The following is a 16,871-nucleotide window of genomic DNA, read 5'->3' on the forward strand; positions in this document are numbered from 1 at the left end:
CTTGGATCAGGAGCTGTCTCCTGGAGATCACGTAAACAATTAGTACCAGCAGATTCCACAACAGAAGCAGAATATGTGGCAGCAGCTGAAGCAACGAAAGAAATTTTGTGGCTCAGGAAAATTCTTGAAGATTTGCAGGTAAAACAAATACAATCAACTCCACTCATGATTGATAACACCTCTGCAATAAATTTGGCCAAGAACCCAAAGTTCTATGATCGTACTAAGCACATCAATACTAAATATCATCTGATCCGACATCATGTTGAGGCCAAAACAATCCATCTCCATCATTGTTCCACAAATGAGCAAATTGCAGACATCTTCACCAAAGCGCTTGGAAGAGAAAAGCTTGAAAGATTCAGAACGATGCTTGGACTCACCAACATCCCTTCAGATTAAGGGGGGGAATGTTGACACCTAATAATCAACGGATGGGTGAACTGGAACGTGAACAGTCATCAAGAAGATGAATTGATCCGTCCCATTTATGTATATAAATGATAGTTAGCTAATGAATATGCAATCAGTTTTTCTTCCGCTCATTCTGGAGTTACCCTGGCCTGACAAGTGGGGAGGATTGATCCAGGTGGCTCCAGAAAGACACACAGGAAAAAGATGGCTCAAAAATCAAAGTGTTTGGATTGTGCTCGAACCAGGACCAGATCAAAGAACTCATCATCCTAATCGTGGAGGTGTGAACGGTTCGTCAAACCGAGCTTGTATGCGAAAGACAAAGCTCTTCAAAGTTTGACAAGATAGGAGAAAGTGGGGCCCACAGTATGCCACATGGCATCCCAGTAAGCAAATGGGACCCACATGGAAGCGCATCAACCATTGACACTTGGCATTTTCTCATTTGTCTCCTAAAAACTGGCATAAGAGACAAAAATCATGGGAAATGGTTAAATAAATAACCATATAACAAAATGTTTCAATAGTTATTAAAATAACTATATAAAACCATCCAAACACATGGGTTCAGGATCGGTGGCAAAAACCCCGCCAAACCCTTTGAACAACCTTATCGCAAAAATAAACATTTCTATATGGGATCAGGATCAGTAGAAATAAGCTCCGCCAAACCCTCCTCCACATAACCCGCATATATGTCATATATATCTATATCTATCTATCTATATATATATATATATATATATATATATATATATATATATATATATATATATATATATATATATCTATATCTATATCTATATCTATATCTATATCTATATCTATATCTATATCTATATCTATATCTATATATATATATATATATATATATATATATATATATTTATATATATATATATATATATATATATATATGTTATATTTCAGCGTAACCCCCGATAAGGGCACCGATAACCGCGCAGCGCCGACCGCTCATAAGTGCGATCGTCGATATGGATATCGGCGAAGTCCTGATAAAAGCGCCGATATATGCGTCGCCGACAGCGCGTTGTCACCGGTTTTAAAGGCCAATTGCCGATTTCAAAAACGCTGATACATATTTATGAGCTGACAGTTGATCCAGGTTGATATTGGTGGCCACCCGCTAATTCTGTTGAAAATGCAACAAGATGATGGAGCTTAGAGGAAAGGAGTCACCTTCATTAAGTGGGCCCGCAGGCTATTTTTGGCGCAAAGTCTATTTTTAGACATATGGATCATGGTCTATGAGTTGCAGGATGCTATTTGTGGATGATTGGTCATGTTGGTAAAAATAGATGGACTTCTATTTTTAGACATATTGGCAGAGTCTATTTTTAGATTGCCAGTCTAAATATAGAATAGTCAAATATTATTAGCTCTTAATAATATTTGGACTATAAACATTATCTTATCCTCTTGGAGCACTTCAGTTCGAGCTACGGATGTGGCACATGCAACTGCTAGAAGGAAATACTCTTTTCTTATGGGTTAGTTGAGCTATTGCATGATGGACTTCAGTTAGAACTCAAGTGATTGAGTTTGGTGGATTTGATTGAGGAGTTGATGGAGTTGTGTTCAGTTTGACTTAGTTGAACTAGTTGTATTTAGTCTAACTGCAGAATACACTAGTGATGAGTGAAGTGAAGTAATTATTAATTAATTCACTAATTATTAACTCATAAATCAACTAAAGAATACATCAGTTAACTCAGTGCATGGACAGTCCAGTGGAGACAGGTGTTAGAGGTGAGTGAAAGGGCAAGACAACTGTCAGTTGTGACTATAGTTGTGCATGAGATTTGCACAATCAATGGATTGAGTATTGCCAATGAGGATTGCATGGTTCAGCCAAGGGAAATATGAGTTTGGATCAGCCATTCTCATTCATTCTCATGCATGATTGCGCAGTGGAGGCAGGCAAGTAGCGGAGGAGATTTGAACCTGTGATTGATTCAGATCTGAGCTAGTTTGTGTGTAACAGGTGGAGATAGTACTGAGTACTTGCGAGGAGTATTGTACTATGTATTGTTACATGTTCTCAATCAATATAATATACAGATAGTTGGGGGTTTTCAGCTGTATGCTTTCCCCGTGATATATTGTGTTGATTTGGGTGATTGATGCTTCAATGTGCACATGCAATTGTTTCTGAATATTGCAAATTGATGATTAATAGTAGAGGAGGTTATGTATTATGCATGCATTCTGAAAATACTGTATAATCAGGATAATCTCTGTGAATAAGTGTTATATTATTCAAAATTTCTACATGGTATCAGAGCATATTTGATCATCAAATCTATTATTCAGAAAGTGTTTACATTTTATTTCTTTAGGCAGAGTCTGTAATCGGGCCAGGTAGCCTCTGGATTCATCCTTCGTTTGGAAGGTGAGATATCCGGTAAAAGCCCATACAGTCAATCTCTGTACGAGAAATACTTCGTTCTCAAGAATTTTAGATCAGAAGCAGTTGAGTTTTTGAGCTGGTGGAATTTGAATTTGCAACAGTGTTTTCTTGGTGTCAAAGTTTAAATGTCTTTCAACGGATTGCGATTGGAGTATGCTCTTGAAGGCAGCTCGAATTATATTGCATGGAAAGATAGGATGGAGGCGGTGTTATATGATAATGGGTTGAAGGATTTCATAGAGACTGAGGTCCCAAAGCCTACTAATGCTGCTCACGTTGAGGTTTAGCAAAATAAGACAACAAAGTGTCGAAGGATTTTGTTGGAGGGCGTGAAGGATCACATTGTATCCAGCTTGCATGGAAAGGCTTCTCCATACTTGATGTGGAAAGCATTGATAGATTTATTCCAAAGCAAGAGCGACCAGAGGAAGTTGGCGCTCAAGGATAAACTCAGAAACATTAAGTGTGAGAATGGAGACAGTATGCCCAGGTATCTCACGAAGTTCACCCAATGCCGGGATGAGCTGGGAAGTGTGGGGGTGACTGTCGATGATGAGGACTTGGTGAGCTTGGCTCTCCTTGGTCTTCCGAAGAGTTGGAATTCCTATCAGGACTCTGTCAATGGTCGGGAGAAATTGCCAGGATGGGAGAGACTTTGGTCGGATCTTGTGCAAGAGGAGATCAGGCAGAATATCAGGGATGGATCTTCATCAAAGGCATCTGATGAAGAAAATTTTGCTTTGGCTTCCAAATAAAAGAAGGGGAAGGAGAAGGGTTCTCTTTCTGAATCCAATTCTTCCAATGATGGGAAGAAGGTTGACAAATCGAAAGTGCGATGCTTTTGTTGTCATGAGGTGGGCCATTATGCTGCAAATTGTCCATAGAGGAAATCCAAGAAGGGATCCGGGGAAGGTTCTGAAGGTGAGGCACTTGCTTCACAGTTTGAGTTGGATTTCACACTCTTTGCATGCATGGTTTCATCCATGGTGGGAAGTGGTTGGTTTCTTAACAGTGGAGCTTCTTTCCACATGACCGTGACAAGAGTTTGTTCAGTACTTTGGATGAGAAAGATCTCCAGATACTCATAGCGATGGGTAATGATGAGAAGTATAGTGTCTCAGGTGTAGGCATGGTTATTTTTCAGAAGGAGCATGGAGCTCGCCTTACCTTGACCGATGTCAAGTATGTACCAGGACTGAAGAGAAACTTGGTGTCGATCGCGATGCTAGAAGACAGAGGCTGTGATGTAGTCTTCAGTAAGGGAAAGGTTTTCCTTAGACACATCATCACTAGACAGGTGAAGTAGATTAGTTCACGGGTCAAGAACGTATATGCTCTTGAGGTTCAAGATGCATGCAAAGCCTTGAGCAGTGAGGCAACTGATGGAGACTTGGTGGTTGAGAGGGAGTGTATATTACCTCTCAACATGCAGAGCCAGAAAAAGTCTCAGATGATTGTGGAGGAGCCACGATTGGTGCAACAGCTTCAGGAGGTTGTGGAGCAGCCACAACAAGGGAAGCTGAGAGGAGATCAAGTAGAGACATCTACTCATGCAGAGACCTCCATTAGGGGGAAACTTCCAGCCAGGTGGGCTGAGGGATCACATGCAGCCATACCTACAGGTAGGAGGTGGGGCGATATAGAGTGATCGTCCCAAGGAGGAGGGGCAGGATCCTTGAGGTACCCAACCTCTTGGATGAGACCTTGCTATGGGAGCCCTGATGTGGAGTAGCAGCAGCTGACTGATTCTGTAGAGACAGATGCGGATGGAGTAGCAGAGAGAGCGACAGTACCGGGAATCCCAGGACAACACATAGCTAGCAAGCTGCAGCAATGCGAGTGGCACAAGTGTTTTGCACAGTGCTAGGTGGCACAGAGAAGTGTGCAATGGTGTGAGATGCATGGAGATGTTGTAGTAGCGTAGATGTCAGAGAGGGAGTACTTGTCAGCAACAAGTAGAGCTTTAGCATCAGAGTATGTTCCTAGCCTAACAGAGTGGTCAGTTGAGAGTGTTTTTGTTCCAAGTATTGTTGGAGCAACTGGACCGGGTAAATGTGTTCCATGTAGAACATTCCAGAGTTGTAGGATAGGGGTTGCAGATAATCCATATCTTGTTGATAGGGAGTGTTGAAAATTCAACAAGATGATGGAGCTCAGTGGAAAGGCGTCGCCTTCACTAAGTGGGCCCGCAGGCTATTTTTGGCGCAAAGTCTATTTTTAGACTATGTCTATTTTTAGACATATGGATCATGGTCTATGAGTTGCAGGATGCTATTTGTGGATGATTGGTCATGTTGGTAAAAATAGATGGACTTCTATTTTTAGACATATGGGCGGAGTCTATTTTTAGACTGCCAGTCTAAATATAGAACAGTCGAATATTATTTGCTCTTAATAATATTTGGACTATAAACATTATCTTATCCTCTTGGAGCACTTCAGTTCGAGCTACGGATGTGGCACATGCAATTGCGAGAAGGAAATATGCTTTTCTTATGGGTTAGTTGAGCTATTGCATGATGGACTTCAGTTAGAACTCAAGTGATTGAGTTTGGTGGAATTGATTGAGGAGTTGATGGAGTTGTGTTTAGTTTGACTTAGTTGAACTAGTTGTATTTAGTCTAACTGCAGAATACACTAGTGATGAGTGATGTGAATTAATTATTAATTAATTCAATAATTATTAACTCATAAATCAACTACATCATTTAACTCAGTGCATGGACAGTTTAGTGGAGACAGGTGTTAGAGGTGAGTGAAAGGGAAAGACAGCTGTCAGTTGTGACTATAGTTGTGCATGAGATTTGCACAATCAATGGATTGAGTATTGCCAATGAGGATTGCGTGGTTCAGCCAAGGGAAATACGAGTTTGGATCAGCCATTCTCATTTATTCTCATGTAGGATTGCGCAGTGGAGGCAGGCAAGCAGCGGAGGAGATTTGAACCTGTGATTGATTCAGATCTGACCTAGTTTGTGTGTAATAGGTGGAGATAGTACTGAATACTTGCGAGGAGTATTGTACTATGTATTGTTACATGTTCTCAATCAATATAATATACAGATAGTTGGGGGTTTTCAACTGTATGCTTTCCCTGTGATATACTGTGTTGATATGTGTGATTGATGCTTCAATGTGCGCATGCGATTATTTCTGAATACTGCAAATTGATGATCAATAGTAGAGGAGGTTATGTATTATGCATGCATTCTGCAAATAGTGTATAATTAGGATAATATCTGTGAATAAGTGCTATATTATTCAAAATTTCTACAAATTCCACTTGGATCCTCTCTAGTGCTTCTTTCAGTTTTTTTAGTTTCCTTAATTATAGCACAATTTACTATTTTTAGCAGTTTTTCGTGTCCTAAACTTCCGGAGCCGTTTTGAGGCCCTAAACGACGCTTTTTGGGAAATCTACCGCCACCGATTTTTTTGTCAAAAAATCATTTTTTCCGTCGTAGTCCTCGGAGAGATCTTTCCAATGGGCTATCATGCGCATCAAATAGAGATAATACGACCATTTCACGACCCCGGGAAGTTGATGTACCAACTTACCCAAAAACGGGGCCCACAATTTGGCGTTTCATCTTCTAGGGTTAGGTTTTGGAATGTGAAGGGTTTTCCATTATTTCTTAACAATAAATAGGCCTTCGACCCTCATTGTAACACAGTTCAGAGGCATGTAGCCACACATCTCTTCTCAGAGATAAGCTACCATCGCTCTAACTGGTTTATTTCCATTTCTGGTTGTAAGCATATTTCAGTATTTTCCATTAATGAAATGAAGTATTATTTCCACTGCATATTTGTGTATATGGTTATCTCTATAATTTGTTGCGTTCCTGTTTAAGTCCAGATCAGTGGTATCATAGCAGTCTGCTTTTTCTCTATTTCTCTTTGCATGTCCCCAACGAGGTCGGGATATAAGGAGTTAAGGCTTGAACTGGTCGAACCCTTGCAAGACCAGCCTCACAAATCCCAACGACCTCCCATGGTGGATGAGAAGAAAGACGAGGGAGCAGGAGATCCTATCAAAATCTTGCTCGAAGAAGCCCTCGAGTGACAACAGAACGCGATGATGGATAGCTTTGCCCAAATCCTTTAGCGGCTACCCAAAAGTGACGCATCGGCTTCCAGCAGCTACTTTGGAAACACCATGCCCTTTAAGGTACAAGTTAATTTTGAAATACCCATATTCGAGGGTTAGATAGATGCAAATGCCGTAGATAAATGGTTAAATCTGCTAGAGGGCTATTTTTCTGTTCATGAATTTTCGAGTCGGGAAAAGATTGTTCTCGCTCTTCTCAAAGCAGCCCCCCACGTCAAGGACTGGTGGGAAACCTATTGCGAGTAGAAGGATGAAAGTACAGGCTCACTATTTTCAGCCGCACCCACCTGGAATTCATTCCGGGATGCCATTAAGGAGCAATACTAACCTGTTGGAAGCTATGAGGATGAAGACATAAAGTGGACCACGCTGCGGCAAGGAAGGGATCAAGATGTGCCGGAGTTCACCAATCTTTTCCATACCCTTCACATGAAGTTAGGTATCAAGGATTCAGAGCAGCATTTGATACTCAAATATCGCAGCTGCCTGCACAAGTACATCCAGGAAGAAATAGAATCCCTGAACATCTCCTCGCTTGGCATAGCATACCGATATGCCATCAAGATCAAGTAGAAGTTTAAACAAAAGAAGCGAGACTTTGGATCTGCGAATCCAAAGCAAGGGAAAGGTTACCTTAAACCACAAAACAAAGGACAAAGCCAAGGCGAGGCAGCCCAATATAACCCGCCAAAGCTACAAGAAAAGAACAGTGCCGCAAAGCTGAAAAAGGATACGGGAAAATGGTGTGAGTTCCATAAGAGCTCCAATCACAACACAAGTGAGTGTCGGGCCAAGCAATCACTGTTGGTTGAGCTAAAGGTTTCAGAATCGGATGCATGTTCTGAATCTGAGTCAAAACCTGACAAGGGGAATGACAAAGGGAAGCAGATCATTGATGCGGATCCCAACACCACTGTTGCTACTACCAAGATCCAGAAAAATGAACCTGAAGATCCAGAGGAGGAGGACTGTCTCTTCCACTCCCAGATGTGGGTAAGGGGCTTCCCACTACAGTTCATTGTTGATAGCGGGAGCCAAAAGAACCTCATTTCGGCAGAGGTCGTGAAGCGGTTGGACTTACCGACCACAACACATCCACAACCGTACACCATCGTGTGGTTGCACCCAAGGACGGGATCTTCGCGTGAGCTAACAGTGCCGCCTTTCATACAACATCAAGCCCTTCACATATGAGGTATTGTGTGACATTGCTCCCCTTGAAGTTTGTGATATATTATTAGGACAACCATACTTGTGGAAGCGACATGTTGTGTATGAATCAAGGCCCCGTGCTGTTATTATTACATTGGGAAATCAGTTTTACAAGATACCAGAGGTAGCACCGCCTACTGCCATCTCTTTGATTTTACTGCAAAACAATGCAGTAAGCTCATTTCCAAAACTGCAAATTTTTTTTTCCTCACGATAAGCCCTCATGGAAAGAAGAAGACGATGGCCACAGCCTCCAAACAGGGTCCCTCTACACGACAACTACAGATGGACAAGGTCGTGGAGGAGTACGAGCACATCTTCACCTCCCCCGTAGGGGTTCCTCTGCACTGTCAGGTCAAGCACTCCATCGATCTAACCCCAGGTGCGCCGCTACCCAATGGACCAATTTATCAGCGCTCCGTTCTGGAGAACGATGAAATCAAGAGGCAGATTCAGGAGCTGCTGCAGAAAGGCCACATCTGCCCGAGTTCATCGCCTTGCGGGAGCCCAATTCTATTGGTATAGAAGAAGGATGGGACTTGGAGACTCTGTATTGACTATCGGGTGCTGAACAAGATCACTGTCCGTAATAGGTACCCGATTCTGCGGATTGATGACCTCTTGGACCAACTAAAGGGGGCAAAATATTTCAGCAAGATCGATCTGAAGTTAGGATATCACCAGGTACCAATCGAACCCTTTGATGTGTGGAAGACTACCTTCAAAGCCAAGGAGGGCCTTTTCGAATGGTTGGTTATGCCTTTCGGGTTGACGAATGCTCCTCCAACCTTCATGAGGCTAATGGATGACATCTTGTGGCCATTCACCAACTCATTTGTAGTAGTATACTTGGATGACATTCTGATATTCATCAGTGTTGGGAAGAGCACCTCCACCACATCCGACAGGTTCTCCAAACACTGCGACAATGCAAGCTATGTGCCAATTTGGAGAAATGCACTTTTGGCATGACCCAGGTTCAGTATCTAGGCTACATTATTGATGAACAGGGGGTGCATGTGGATCCAGCCAAGATCCAAGTCATTCGGGATTGGCCATCTCCAACTACTCTGACAAAGCTCTTCAGCTTTCTAGGTCTTGCCAACTTCTACCGTAGGTTCGTGTTGGGGTTTTCTCATATCACTTGGCCTTTGAGTCAAGTCACCAAGGGAGGAGCGAAAGAAAAATTCTTTTGGTTTGAATCTCAATAGAAGGCATTCATAGAGTTGAAAGATTGCCTCTACACTGCACTAGTGCTCGCGTTACCAGATTTACAACAACCATTTAAGGTCGAGATAGATGCCTCTGCCTATGCTATTGGGGCAGTCCTTACTCAACATGGGCATCCAGTGGCATATCACAGTGAAACACTTTCAAACACAGTCCGGAAGTATCCCACTTATGATAAAGAGATGTATTCCATTGTGCAGGCCTGCCAACAATGGAAGCATTACATTTTGGGGAAGGAAACGGTCATCCACACAGACCACCGACCCCTGCAGTTCATACAGACCCAAGGGAAATTGCAGAATGATTGCCATCAGAAGTGGTCCACATACCTGCAAAAGTTCTATTTGAATATCAAGTATAAGAAGGGCAGCACTAATAATGTTGCAGATTGCCTTAGTCCACCACCGATCATGGCATTAACCACCGTGCTCAACTCTTGTGGGCACGAGACTTCTGATTGGCCACTACTCTACAAAAGCGACCCGGAATTCGGCGATACATACCAGACCCTCTTGGAGGGTCAGCATGTTCCAGATTTTCACCTCCAAGATGACCTGTTATGCCACCTGGGTCACCTTTGTGTTCCTTCAAGCGAGTGTGCCAAGATGAGTCGGGTTGTTGGTCATTTTGGGGTCAAAAAAATGGTGGCAGTACTGCAGAAGTATTTCTATTGGCCGAATCTTTGACAGGATGTCGGGAAGTACATCAAATCATGCACTGCCTGTGCCATTGAAAAACCGACCATCAAGAAGCAAGGCCTTTATACCCCACTGCCTACCCCTAGTCGGCCTTGGGAATCCATCTCCATGGATTACATGTCAGGCCTTCCTTCCACTAAGCATGGAAATGACTGTGTTTTTGTGGTCGTCGACAGGTTCTCAAAGATGGCTATTATGGCAGCCTGCAAGAAGAATATCACAACAGAAGCCACTACTAAACTCTTCTTTGAACGAGTGTGGGTACACTTTGGGATCCCACAGTCTATCATCTCAGATCGGGACAGCAGGTTCCTTAGTACATTTTGGTCCAGTCTCTAGTCGATGCTAGACACCAAACTCACTAAGTCCACAGCCTTCCATCCTCAAACTGATGGCCAGACAGAGGTTGTCAACAAGATGATCATACACATTCTGCACATGTACAACTCAAAGCATCCACGCACATGGGACGAGAGCCTCCCCTATGTTCAGCACAACTACAACCGAGCTCTCCATAGCTCGATTGACCATAACCCCTTTCAAGTGGGCTTCGGATTCCAGCCACTATGTCCCATCGATGTGGCCATGCCATTTGCAGCTACTCACGTAGAATCTGCTCATGTCCAGTCCGAAAGAGATAAGGAAAACAGCTTCATTAAGCACAGCCAACATATTCACCATCAGGACCATGACATTATGGAGAAATCAAATGCTAAGTACAAGCAACGACATGATCAACATCAGGTGCCACACAAGTTTCAGGTGGGTGACAAAGTCTGGTTGCATTTGCAAAAGGAATGCCTTACCGGAGCCTATCGAAAACTCAGACCACTCCGATATGGTCCTTACACCATTACCAAGGTTGTGGGAGACAATGCATTTGAGCTTCGCATTCCCCCATTCCTTGGCCTGCACCCGGTGTTCAATGTCGACCGCCTTCGGCCATACTTTCCACCATTACTAGACACGTCCGACATTGCAGAACAACTCACACCCATAGAGTTAAATCCAGCTTACATGGAACAAGCTGCAACTGATCAGATCATGGACACACAGATCAAGCACACTCACCAACAGAATATCCAACTATATCGAGTTTTCAAAGTAGGACAACTCCTTCACTAGGGCAAGTGGCTCAGCAGGGACCAAGTGCAGCAGAAGTTCCCTCATCTCATGGAGGAACTCAACGCAATGGGGACCATTGCTTCCTAAGGGGGGAGGAATGATCTAGGTGGATATTGATGGCCACCCGCTAATTCCACTTGGATCCCCTCTAGTGCTTCTTTCAGTTTTTTCAGTTTCCTTAATTATAACACATTTTACTATTTTTAGCAGTTTTTCGGGTCCTAAACTTCCGGAGCCGTTTTGAGGCCCTAAATGACGTTTTTTGGGAAATCTACCGCCACTAATTTTCTGTCAAAAAATCATCTTTTTCGTCACAGTCCTTGGAGAGATATTTCAAACGGGCTATCATGCACGTCAAACGGAGATAATACGACCAATTCGCGACCCCGGGAAGTTGATGTACCAACTTACCCAAAAACGGGGCCCACAATTTGGCGTTTCATCTTCTAGGGTTAGGTTTTGGAATGTGAAGGGTTTTCCATTGTTTCTCGACAATAAATAGGCCTTTGAGCCTTATTGTAAACAGTTCAGAGGCATGTAGCCACACATCTCTTCTCAAAGATAAGCTACCATCGCCCTAGCTGGTTTATTTCCATTTCTGGTTGTAAGCATATTTCAGTGTTTTCCATTAATGAAATGAAGTATTATTTCCGTTGCATCTTTGTGTATATGGTTATCTCTATAATTTTTGCATTCCTGTTTAAGTCCAGATCAATAGTAGTTGCGCCGATAATGTATAATGTGGGGTTTAAGGCATTGTTGGTTATAAAAGTGTTATATGCAGAGAAGGCGGGATTTGATCCCCCGACCTCTCCTTAACCATTTGCCTTACTTGCCAATGTGACAATAAATCTGCCGATGAGTTTTTATTTAAACTCAAAATTTTGACTTTTCACACAGTTCGAGGAGGAGAGAGGCTGCAGGCATAAATTTCGAGGCAGAAATAAGATTAATTAATATTTTAATACAGGAACCATGAATTTTGCAGGGGGGTAGAATCTTCACTTTGTCAGAATTTGACAAGTTTTATATGCTTTTTACACCTCTCATCGCCAAAAACACAATGGTGCTGTTTGTTTCTTCATTAAAGGTCTACATTTTCCAGTCAGTTCTATAACGCATGTGGAACCATGATTTTAGCAAAAATAGGGAGCAGAACCGTGAGCCATGACATTTTCCCAATGAGGTAAAATTTTGACATTTCAGAATATAGTCAAGTTTATACTTGTTTTTTATGGTTTTCCGCAAGGATCACAATGGAGTGATCAGATTCGACATCTGAGTTACAGATATACAGTCCATCCATGGAACTGAATCTTTGAGGAATCCCAGGGAATCTAAAAGATTCCTTGAGCCCAGAATTCTCAACTTCTCAGAATTTGGATTTTGGATAGTTGATTCAGCACTACTCGACGCCACAAATCTGATGGTGGCTTCAGATTTCTTATTCTCTCATTTCTTCTTCTATCCACTTTTCTAAGTACCAGTGCAGATGTCCACATTCTTATGCGAGCAGCCATCTTCATATGATCGATGCCTTGAGAGCAATGGTATGAGCAGCTTCAGTAGTGAGACATCCACTTCTTCAGATGACCCTTGGTTGTGAGGTATATGATGTGTTCATGTACTTCTTCTTTCTGCATTATGTTGTACAGATCCTTGATTGATGTTGATGCAATATTATTACATGTTGTCATGATTCCTTGCTTGATTTGATGTGGAATCTCCTATGTGATGTACTTGCTGTCATAACTCATCATGTTATGTTTTGAGATCCCTTGTTGTATGTTGTTGGGATACTCTTGTTGTAGTCATAAATGTGTTTTGCTTTGACATCCCTTTTGTGCCATGTTGGCGGGATGCTCACCATGCATGTTCTTATGTCATACTGATAGGAGTCTTTTGATTGAGAGTTCTAGTTGTGGAACATCTCTTAGAGCCACTCCTGCATGAGGGCATTCTTCCTTGTATGATCGAGACATCATCTCTGTGTACATTATCTTTATTGACAACACTTAATGCAGCTACCTACACCATCTTGACACCAGGGCCCGGAGACGTAGTCCCTCCTGGACGAACTCCGTTATCAAGGGCTTTTGTTCGCATGTGCTGATGATTGTCTTGTTTGTCTTCTTTAAAATATACATATGCATTCATTAATGTTCTTTTAAAAGCTATTTAACACATCACGAAAGTAAAAGGTCTTGGAAGGTTCCTTCTTCACACCCGCACCTGGATCAACCCAACATACATGGATCACACAAGAGCTAAGTAACATCCATGCTAGTTCACCTACTAGTCGTAGTTTGTCTTTGATTTTGGAAAGCATCAATAGGTTGATCGATACATGTTGGAGGTTAGGCACACAGATCCACCTCCTACATTCCATATAAAGGATTAGGAGGTGTGAGTTTAGAGGCCCACGTACTTGGGAGGTAGTGAAAGAGGCCACCAAGAACTTTGATGTTCGTGGGGATTCGTTCGACATCCCTTTGGATCGCCCTTCTAGACATAAGGGTATGATTCCACTCAAATATTTTAAGAAAGTTGATGCAACCCCTTTTGTGTATGATTAATTCATTGGAGCTTGGACCTAGTTCGCCCACCATGACCAGGTCATCGTTTATTTTTCCAAGCATATATATGTAGAGTTCATGTTACATATGAGGTCGTATTACACTAATACCATATCTCATTATTATGGAGTCAGCTTGGGATGTACATATGATCGCGAGTGGGCTCGTAGGGACCCTGGGCATGTACCACCACCTTTGAGATTGTTTCCACTACCATCTCAGAGTGCGGTATTGTCAAAAGAGGTAGAGGAATCGTTGCAGCTCAGTGCTGAGACCATCGATACCATTGGAAATAACATGCCTATGTCATTGGTTAGTGCATGTGTTGCATTGCATGGAGAGATTAGCAGACTGCCACCATTACCTTGTGAGCTTCCAATTCCTTTATATGATGATTAATTTCTCGCGAGTTTCCCGCTGAATAGTTTTTCTCATATGCATTTATGTATTGTGATGCCATCCATGAAATTTGGAGGGTGTACGACTCATGTGACACAAACCATGTACATATATATACAAAAAATTTTACTCTTACTGTCAAATTATCCATAATTATTTATATTAATTCCTATTTCATATTAGATTGCATTTATATTAATAAGCTCATGATAACATATAGATGCAACCCAACTACATGGATGAGCTTATGAGGTCATCTGAGGGGGTAGTTGATCAGTTAGGCCAACCTCCACCAAAGCATGTTTCCATGGATTCTCCTCCACCTCTGATCTATAATATTTTGCTTATAGGTATTAAAGAATTACATGGATAAATTGCAGCGTAACCATAGAAATTTAATGTGCACAGGAAAGAAGAGGAGAAACACATAAAAGCATGAAAGAAGACAAGAGACTTGATAACGGAGTTCATCCAATTTGGACTACGTCTCCGGGCCTTGCTCGATCAATGGGGAGGCCTTCATTCATTAAGTGGCATGAGAAAGAAGAAGTACAATCAACATTTACAAAAGGATTCTTATACCTCCAATCTGGAAAATGGCTGAAAAAATGGAGAGCTCTATTGTAGAAACTGGCATCACCATTGAGTTCCTATCGTCGAGAGGTGCAAAATCGATATAAAACTTGCCCAATTCTAACACTTGACCAAAACTGACCCTCCTGGAAAATGTGCTCAGGCAAGGTTCCTCCCCTTGTCACAAGCCTGCCCATTGTTCCACCTCCTCTGTCTCAAAATTTGTGCCACACTCTATCCCCCCAAGCACACTGTGCTGAAAGGTTTATATAAAAAATCTTGGGCGAACTTCCCAATGAAGGTCGTTTGGCGCGTTGGTTAAAAATATTGGATGGTTGAGGAGGGGTCGGGGGATCAAATCCCACCCCTCCTTTTTTATGTTAAAAATTGTTGCAAATAATATATTGGGAGGTAGGTCCACTGAACTAGTGGCCTGCTCCCTGAACTCCTCGTGCCATTTCGTTAAAGTGAAGGTTTGGAGGGGGTGGCAGGGTTGATCCCCCCGCCGCCCCCCCAACGGGATGTAGTTACGGTGGGTAACGAGGGCGGAAGGGTCATGGCCATCGACTGCATATTTAATACATTATTTTATGGTGGTTCTGGGGGTGGCGGGGTCATGGCCACCCACCCCTTTTTTTTTATATAATTTTGTTATTGCTGCCACTGGGGCGGCGAGGGTCATGGCCTGCCGCCCCTTTTTTAAACTTAATAATCCTCCTTAGAAATGTTCTAGAACCTTAGGGGATATTAGGAAAATTAACGGTCCCACAATTGCGCCTAGAAAATTGGCCGAATTCCAGTGCCAGATTCTTGCCAAAGTGTGCCCTCCTTAATCTTGCCACATGGGTAAGTCAACCCCGAACTTTGACTACTTTTATCTTTCTCATACGGACTTGGATTGGAGTGTCGTTTGCACCGTTGGAATCAGGGCGATGAGCACCTCGATCTGGTGTCAATTTTATCATATTTCTTCCACTTTGAATTTTGAGCCTTTTTTCATGCCATTGGTGTCTGGAGATCCACCTGGAAATCCAACTACACCAGTAGTTGAGGTCAACATTTTTATGCCTAAGATTTCAACAATTTTTTTTTAAGTTACACATATGCTAATTAATTCATAAATTAATTATAATTTGTCATTACCACTGTGTACATAGGCCCATATGTAGAGTGTTGTTGATGTCGCAATTGTGTGGACGCATGAGTGGGATGGTGGGTATAGAGGAATTGATGATGTGGGTCCATCAATGCAGATCCCAATCATTGAGCCACAGGATCACGAGTGGGCTCGTAGGGACCCTGGGAATGTACCACCACCTTTTGAGATTGTTTCCACTACCATCTTGGAGTGTGGTATTGTCAAAAGATCTTGGAGCGTGGTATTGCCAAAAGATATAGAGGAGTCATCGCAGCTCGATGCTGAGACCATCGATACCATTGGAAATAACATGGGTATGTAATTGGTTAGTGCGTGTGTTGCATTGCATGGAGAGATTAGCATACCGCCACCATTGCCTCGTCAGTTGCCAATTCCTTTATATCATGATTAATTTCTTGCGAGTTTACCGCTGACTAGTTTTTCTCATATGCATGTATGTATTCTGATGCCATCCATGACATTTGGAGGGTGCACGACTCGTGTGACACAAACCAGGTACATATATATACAAATTTTTTGACTCTTATTGTCAAATTATGCATAATTATTTATATTAATTTCTATTTCATATTAGATTGCATTTATATTAATAAGCTCATGATAACATGTAGATGCAACCAACTACATGGATGAGCTTATGAGGTCATCCGAGGGGAAAGTTGATTAGTTAAGCCATCCTCCACCAAAAGCATGTTTCCAGGGATTCTCCTCCACCTCCAACTACACCAGTAGTTGAGGTCAACATTTTTATTACTAAGATTTCAACATTTTATTTTAAGTTACACATATGCTAATTAATTCATAAATTAATTATAATTTTTCGTTACCATTGTGTACACATGCCCATATGTAGAGTGTTTTTGATGTCGCAATTGTGTGGGTGCATGAGTGGGATGGTAGGTATAGAGGAATTGATGATGTGGGTCCATCGATGCAAGCCCCA

Source organism: Pinus tabuliformis, chromosome 7 (assembly GCF_031772625.1).
Source record: "Pinus tabuliformis cultivar Carrire ecotype Pingquan chromosome 7, CPIR1, whole genome shotgun sequence".
NCBI lineage: Eukaryota > Viridiplantae > Streptophyta > Pinopsida > Pinales > Pinaceae > Pinus > Pinus tabuliformis.